Raw genomic sequence first — 6,000 nt, forward strand, 5'->3', positions numbered from 1 at the left:
TGATCTTACTAGAAATGTTTAACTGAAAGTTTCCGTTTTAACGAGTATTAACAAAGGAAAAGATTTGGATTTTAACTGCTACAAAATGATAAAAAATTGGATTTAAAAAAGTGCAACGAGTTTTTACTTTACGCACAAAGTTATCCGAAACATTCACAAAAACGGAGAAAATTCTTGGTGTTAGAGTTTAAATTTGGTAGCTTTTTTTTTGCGTTTTTGAGAAAATTAAGTGTCATATTTGTGCTTGTTATGCTGCTACTGATCTTTAGAATAAGATTTTGTGTACACAGGATTGCTTTTTCGAAGTTTTCGATTAAAGAAAAACAAAAGAATTAAAAAATAAATGAAAATTTATAATTTTTTGACAATTTTTCCTGTTTAAAACCTTGTTTAGTACATCAAAACGTTACAATCATAAGCTCCTCGTGCAGCATATTGGCTGAACTTTACAAATTTAGTATTTTTTGAACTAAAATTTGTGAATTTTGTGGAGAAGTTGGTCATGGAAGGTCACTTACTCGAGGTCGAAAATTCAAAAAAATTCGAATTTTCAAACTTATTTTTGTTAATAACTTCTCGCATGGATGGAGTTGGAAAGCGTTGTATAGCTCAAAATAAAGCTTAGCTAATTTGCTTTACGCTCATGTATATCATTAAAGGGTTTGCTGGGACCTAATATTAAGTTTCTTTGCCTAAACTGAAAAGTACCGAAAACCAGCTGATTTGGCTGATGGGGTCAAAATCATCAAAATTTAAAAATTGGTCTTCGGAGTTTTTTTATGTTCCAGATGATAGCCCTTTTCTTCCTGATTCCAAAACACCTTCATTTTCAAGAATCAGTTCAGTAATCTTTGAGAAATTGCCCTTTGAAATAAGCCCGGGCCTCCGCCCTGGGGCTATGGATAAATCCAGCCCCCGGGATACTCGCAGTGAAAATCTTTTTTACACAGATAAAACAACTACCACCATATACCGCACCTCGAGATCATCTGAAATATGTAATTTCAACGCAGGTTGTATTTCGTCTCTTTACAGGTAAGTTATATGTGTTGCCAATGTGAAATATTCGAATCAACTGCCCCGCGGTCAAATGACAGCTATTTGCTAACTGAGCATGTCATCTGACAGCAGGAGGTGTGCTATGAAGCGCTGTCCGGCTAGATCATTATAACTAACCTGCAATGAGGTGCATATAGATATAGCGAAATGAAATGTATGGGAATTCCGTTTTAGTAGTAAGTTACGGTTTTGAATGAAATGAAATGCAACGTACAGGAACGCCCAACGAATTGTAGATTGGTAGCTGCTGCAGAATAGCGTAGCTGCTGCAGAACAGCGTAGCTGCTGCAGACCGAGCTGCTTGAGTGCAGAGGACATTGCAGACAGCTGCAGTAGAGCGTTATAAGTGTTATAGGGTTGTTATGGTTCATTTTAACGGGTTTCGAGCACTTTTAGATCTACTGAGATGCATTTGCGCTATTTCGAGGGTGATATTCCCGGAAGTGGCATTAATGCTAACAAGTTTTTGAGCCCTGGAGGTAACAAGAAGGCTATTAGGATAAAGTGTTTGGAGAATTTGAAAGTAAAGAAGGAAGATTTTTTGATGAAATCAGGACGTTGCGTCAAATTCGAACCTGCAACTTCATTAAAGTTCAGAATTTTTAAAGCCAAATGCGAACCCAAAAAAGTGTTGAGCACTGTGTTGAAGCTGTTCAACAGCGCAAAGTCGGTCAAATTGGGGAAATTGTGGCCCAACCAGAAAAAAGGAATGAAAACCGAATGGGTATACAATGGATGGGTCAATTTTTTTGGCATCGGGGATTGCAACCGGGCTAAAATACGTATTCAAAAGAAGCCCCAAAAAAACGGTAAAATGAAAATTGAAAAATTTGATTCAATCAGGATCCTGGGTTGTGATGCCAAGAAGAAATACGTTCAAATTTCACGTTTCAGAGTACCCGCCAAGGAGAAAGTTCCGAGACAGTACTTCATTTGGGGCAAGAGATTGTGCCCAAAAAATTATAGTAAATTTGCAGTCGACGAATTTGCCAGCTTGCTTAGTAATGTTTTGCTTGTACATTAGTTCTTGGTGCTTTTGCTTGGTGTAGATTTAGGTTTTAAAGTCCACTTTACCATTCAAGTTTGTACATATTCACCTTTTATGACTACTTAGAGCTGATGAATTGAAAAATGATGATTTCAAAAGTGTTTTATTACCATTTATCGATCTCATTATTCATATAGTATGTACCATGTGGTCTATTGTCCAGGATTCTGCAGGGGAAACCCTAGATTACCAACAGAATTGTTGACAATAGGCTTTTTTCTCTATTCTCCAGAAGTCTCGATTTTTTTGTTTGCTATTTTTCATAGGGTCAATGAGTTATTCAAATCAACCCAAACCCGCGATGGAGTATCCCATGTGTACCTAGAGTGTAGAACAGAAAGAATCTGTGGTATAGCTTGCCTAGAAAAAAGTTCGTATTTCATACGGAAATTTCGACTTATTCGCTCATTCTATTTTCAAAAATATAGAAATTTTATCGGATCAAGGAGTTGTCCAAATCGAAACAAACTCGGCATGGAGTATCCCAGGTATATCTAGAGTCTAAAACAGAAAAAATTGTTGGTATAGCTTGCCTAGGAAAAAGTTAGTATTTCATACGAAAATTTGCTATTATTTTCGAATAATTTTGAATAAGTATATTTAAAAATAGGTCTTTTTCATCGGGTAAAGGAGCTATTCAAATCCAACCAAACTCGGTATGGAGTATCCCAGGTCTGCCTAGAGTCCAAAACAGAAAAATTTTTGCTATAGCTTGCCTAGGAAAAAAGTTAGTATTGCATACGGAAATTTCGACTTATTCGCTCATTCTATTTTCAAAAAGATAGAAATTTTATCGGATCAAGGAGTTGTCCAAATCAAAACAAACTCGGTATGGAGTATCCCAGGTCTATCTAGAGTCTAAAAGAGAAAAAATTGTTGGTACAGCTTGCCTAGGAAAAAGTTAGTATTTCATACGAAAATTTGCTAATATTTTCGAATAATTTTGAATAAGTATATTTAAAAATAGGTCTTTTTCATCGGGTAAAGGAGTTATTCAAATCCAACCAAACTCGGTATGGAGTGTCCCAGGTCTGCCTAGAGTCCAAAACAGAAAAATTTTTGCTATAGCTTGCCTAGGAAAAAAGTTAGTATTTCATACGGAAATTTCGACTTATTCGCTCATTCTATTTTCAAAAATATAGAAATTTTATCGGATCAAGGAGTTGTCCAAATCAAAACAAACTCGGAATGGAGTATCCCAGGTCTATCTAGAGTCTAAAACAGAAAAAATTGTTAGTATAGCTTGCCTAGGAAAAAGTTAGTATTTCATACGAAAATTTGCTATTATTTTCGAATAATTTTGAATAAGTATATTTAAAAATAGGTCTTTTTCATCGGGTAAAGGAGTTATTCAAATCCAACCAAACTCGGTATGTAGTATCTCAGGTCTACCTACAGTCTAAAACAGAAGAAATTTTTGGTATAGCTCGGCTAGGAAAAAAGTTAGTAATTCATAGGGAAATTTGGACTTATTCGCTTATTCTTTTTTCAAAAATATAGAAATTTTATCGGATCGAGGAGTTGTCCAAATCAAAACAAACTCGGAATGGAGTATCCCAGGTCTATCTAGAGTCTAAAACAGAAAAAATTGTTAGTATAGCTTGCCTAGGAAAAAGTTAGTATTTCATACGAAAATTTGCTATTATTTTCGAATAATTTTGAATAAGTATATTTAAAAATAGGTCTTTTTCATCGGGTAAAGGAGTTATTCAAATCCAACCAAACCCGGCATGGAGTATCTCAGTTCTACCTAAAGTCTAAAACAGAAGAAATTTTTGGTATAGCTTGGCTAGGAAATAAGCTAGTATTTCATACGGAAATTTGGACTTATTCGCTTATTCTATTTTCAAAACTATAGAAATTGTATCGGATCAAGGAGTTGTCCAAATCGAAAAAAAAACCGGTATGGAGTAACCCAGGTCTACTTAGAGTCTAAAACAGAAGAAGTTTTTGGTACAGCTTGCCTAGGAAAAAAGTTAGTTTTTCATACGGAAATTCCGACTTATTCGTTTATTCTATTTTCAAAAACATAGAAATTTCATTGGGTCAAGGAGTTGTCCAAATTGAAACAAAATTGGTATAGATTATCCCATTTGTAGGTTGAGTGTAAAACAAAAAAAAATTTTGGTATAGCTTGCCTAGGAAAAAAGTTAGTTTTTCATACGGAAATTTGCGATTATTTCGAATATTCAATTTTGGAGTTTAGTATTTTTGATCAGGCCAAGAAGTTGTTGAAAGCGAACCAAATTGATATCTCAGACTGCCAGTACTGTTTAGATTGTAATGCAAAAAGAATGGTCCGCCTAACTTTCCTAGAAAAAAAGTTCGTATTTCAATCGGAAATATCAACTTTTTAGCTTATTCTATTTTCAAAAACATAGAAATTTCATCGAGTCAAGGAGTCCAAATTGAACCAAACTTGGTATAGAGTATACCCTTTGTAGGTAGAGTGTAAAACAAAAAAACATTTTGGTATAGCTTGCCTAAGAAAAAGTTAGTACTTAATCCGGAAATTTGCTATTATTTCGAATATTTAATTTATAAAAAAGTATTTTTCATCGGGTCAAGGAGTTGTTCAAATCGAACCAAACCCGGTATGGAGTATCCTATGTGTACCTAGAGAATAAAACAAAAAAAAACTTTTGGTATAGCTTGTCTAGAAAAAAAGTTCGTATTTCAATCGGAAATATCGACTTATTCGCTTATTATACGCTTATTCCATTTTCAAAAATATAGAATTCTTATCGGGTCAAGGAGTTGTTCAAATTGAGCCAATTTTGGTAAAGAGTATCCCACGTGCAATTGAAGTGTAAAAAAGAAAGAATTTTTGGAATAGCTTGCCAACGAAAAAAGTTAGTTTTTCATACGGAAATTTGCGATTATTTCGAATATTTAATTTTGAAATAAAGTCTTTTTGATCAGGTCAAGAAGTTGTTCAAAGCGAACCAAATTGATATCTCAGACTGCCAGTACTGTTTGAATTGTAATGCAAAAAGAATGGTCCACCTAACTGTCCTGGAAAAAAAGTTCGTATTTCAATCGGAAATATCGACTTATTCGCTTATTCTATTTTCAAAAATATAGAAATTTCATCGGGTCAAGGAGTTGTCCAAATTGAACCAAACTTGGTATGGAGTATTCTAAGTGTACCTAGAGCGTAAAACGAAAAGAATTTTTGGTATTGCTTGTCTAGAAAAAAGTTCGTATTTCAATCGGAAATATCGACCTATTCGCTTATTATACGATTATTCTATTTTCAAAATTATAGAATTTTTATCGGGTCGAGGAGTTGTTCAAATCAAGCAAAACTTGGTATGAAGTATCCCATGTGTACCTAGAGTGTAAAACAGAATAAATTTTGGTATTGCTGGCCTAGGAAAAAACTTAGTATTTCAAACTGAAATTTGCGATTATTTCGAATATTTAATTTTTAAATATAGTATTTTTCATCGGGCCAAGGAATTATTCAAATCAAACCAAACTCGATATGGAGTATCCCCTGTGTAGTTAGATTTAAGGGTAAAAGAAGTTTTCGCAATAGCTTGCGTACGAAAAAATTGGGTTTAGTATGAGGTTCAGCGGAGCTTGATTTTTTGGTTCTCTTGATGCAGCAAACAAGAATTGTGATAGAAGAATCTGGCAGAGTGTCCTGTAAGAGGCCTCGTTTGAACATTGATAAAAATTCAGTGCGCCACTCACAAGAAGACCAAATTTTGTTGAAAATAAGACAACTTAAAGTAGAAATTGAGCTATTGAAAAAGAGAGTAAGAGAGCTTGAAAACGCGAAAATTGAAGTCGTTGATCTGACAGCTGACGATAGCTTTCCATCGACGGTCTCCGTACTTTCAGATGATTTAGTTGATAGCAATATCCCTAACGGTATTTGAGATTAT

The sequence above is a fragment of the Convolutriloba macropyga genome, chromosome 5 (genome assembly GCF_964194025.1).
Source record: "Convolutriloba macropyga chromosome 5, txConMacr16.3, whole genome shotgun sequence".
NCBI lineage: Eukaryota > Metazoa > Xenacoelomorpha > Acoela > Convolutidae > Convolutriloba > Convolutriloba macropyga.